The sequence below is a fragment of the Bombus vancouverensis genome, unplaced genomic scaffold (genome assembly GCF_051014615.1).
Source record: "Bombus vancouverensis nearcticus unplaced genomic scaffold, iyBomVanc1_principal scaffold0054, whole genome shotgun sequence".
Classification (NCBI taxonomy): Eukaryota; Metazoa; Arthropoda; class Insecta; order Hymenoptera; family Apidae; genus Bombus; species Bombus vancouverensis.
This window is the reverse complement of record NW_027468945.1, coordinates 437,501-440,000: the sequence shown is the minus strand read 5'-3', so window position 1 is coordinate 440,000 and position 2,500 is coordinate 437,501. Positions and strand designations below refer to the sequence as shown.

The 2,500-nt window shown below is 51.0% G+C and overlaps 1 non-coding gene across 1 annotated transcript; it reads right to left on the bottom strand.

The window, feature by feature from the left end:
* Nucleotides 1–1,134: 1,134 nt before the first annotated feature.
* Nucleotides 1,135–1,289, bottom strand: LOC143304786 (5.8S ribosomal RNA). Its single transcript, XR_013061419.1, has one exon. It is a non-coding gene; the product is annotated as a 5.8S ribosomal RNA (ribosomal RNA).
* Nucleotides 1,290–2,500: the final 1,211 nt, after the last annotated feature.

The following is a 2,500-nucleotide window of genomic DNA, read 5'->3' as shown; positions in this document are numbered from 1 at the left end:
GCCGATCTTAGACACACGCTAGTTCGCACACGCATTACAAATATGTAAGATTTCCGACGAACGTGGCTTTGGGGGGGCCAGGCGCGCGGGCAGAGAGATACACGACGACGGGGAAAATTCGTCCCGATACGAGTACGTGTACTCTCCGATCTCCGCGCGACGCTGGGGATCATACCTCCCTAAGTCGTCAGAGCGTTCGAAGAAATCTCGCGCGTGCGTTCCCGGATCTACGGCTGATACTTTCGGAGCTTGTAAAAAAGCACAGAGCGTGTAAAACGCAACGACGACCCATCGATGCGACGGTCCTCGTTGTTGTCAGTCGCTTTCGCGAAGAGACGGAGTGGGCATTCGATCCCTGGGGCTGTACGAGAGTCTTGAGAAAAGACGGTAGATTATGGCAAAGTTTCGCACGCCATCGAGTTTAGGTTTTTGGTTCTCTCTTCTCTCCTCTCTCGACCGAGTTCCCATATTTGCTTTCTCTCTCAGTCTCGCCAAATATAATATTCGTTTAAGACGACGTCGGGGGCGCGGACCTTCGTGCGTCGAACACCGGCAAACGTAGCATATATCGCCTGATATGAAAAAAAAATCGGTCACGAGGAGAACACTACGAGTATATACGTTCGATAACCGATACACGAAGCGGTGCATAAGCGGGCGGTCGCCCTCGTAAGGACGACTCACGACGCCGCGAGCACTCACGCAGGTCCGTGACGGTTCTCTCCGCTCTTATTCGTATCCCTTCGTATACCTTCGTCCGACTCGGAAACGTTCTCTTACAGTTTTTAAGAAGAACGACGGCGGGTTGTCAAGGCAAGAAGGGACAGAGAGAGACAGAGGTAGAGTTTCGTAGTCTCCCGTGAACACGATAGATTATATATCGAGCATGCGTACGGCTTGCACGGTCTCTGCACGACCGCGACGAACGCCGACGAGCGTCCAACAATCGCTCGTACGTCGCGTATGTTCTCTCCGTCCGCTCTTATTCGTATCCTCGTTCTTGTACCTTCGTCCGACTCTGAAACGTTCTCTTATATAAAGAACGACGGCGGGTTGTTAAGGCAAGAAGGGACAGAGAGAGACAGATACGGAGAGTAACGATACGCAACGCAAGCAGTCTTAGGTTTACGTGAGCAACCCTCAGCCAGGCGTGGTCCAGGAATTGTATCCGTGGACCGCAATGTGCGTTCGAAATGTCGATGTTCATGTGTCCTGCAGTTCACACGTTGACGCGCAATTAGCTGCGTTCTTCATCGACCCACGAGCCAAGTGATCCACCGTTCAGGGTAATCTTTTATAAATTTTGCAACAGTTCAATACTCAAATGTACTCTTCTCGGTTCTAGCGAAGCCGAGTTCCGTCACGTTCGACCAACGGGAATCGAACGCGCAGAAGTCGCCATAGGATTGACGACACAAAAACGTTCGAAAAAAAAGAAACCGACGAACGCGCGAAGATACGCGCGTTCGCCGGCCGGGCGTAAAGTACATTATGATATATAACAACCATCGAGATCGAAGCTCCGTTCGTCAGGAAACGACGGGGATATATACACCCGATTCTGAATCCTCTGTACAGCACACGATCTCGCGAACGAGTAAGGACGGTGGCTAGCCCATGTTTTATATGTGTTTGATTCTACTCTCTCGTCCAATTATTCAAGAAACAGCGCGCGTGCATCTCTCCATCGTTCGGGTGATAGTAAAGATTCGATGGGATTTGCGCGGCCGTCCGCCTCGAGCGGTCTTTCGTCCCAATATCCAGAAGCAGAGTTTGAAAAACTCTAGCGACGGCACGGGTGTCCGACTCACGACATCGAGGTTTCGAAGCCGGCGATCCCCTCCGAACGGATGGCGACCACGCGACGACTGAAAGCATGAAAAATCGACGAAAGATAGAACACATCTCCGTTCGGGTGATGTTTTTTTTTAAAAAAAAAAAACAAAAATTCGATGGTACTCGCAGCCATCGTCCTCGCGCGGTCTTTCGTCCCAACATCCAGAAGCAGAGTTTGAAAAGCTCTAGCGACGGCACGGGTGTCCGACTCACGACAACGAGGATAGACAGCCGGTTCCCTCCGAACGGGTTATGCGACGACGATAAACTCGATGAAACTTTAGTCTCGTTCAGGTAGTGTGTGTGTCTTGTAAATCAAAAATTCGATGGGACTCTCATCCATCGTCCTCGCGCGGTCTTTCGTCCCAACATCCAGAAGCAGAGTTTGAAAAACTCTAGCGACGGCACGGGTGTCCGACTCACGACAACGAGGATAGACAGCCGGTCCCCTCTGAACGGTATATTATATATATGCGATGATAGACGACAAACTGGATGAAACTAAGTCTCGTTCAGGTAGTGTGTACATCAAAAATTCGATGGAACTCGCATCCGTCGTCCTCGCGCGGTCTTTCGTCCCAATATCCAGAAGCAGAGTTTGAAAAACTCTAGCGACGGCACGGGTGTCCGACTCACGACAACGAGGAAAGACAGCCGGTCCCCT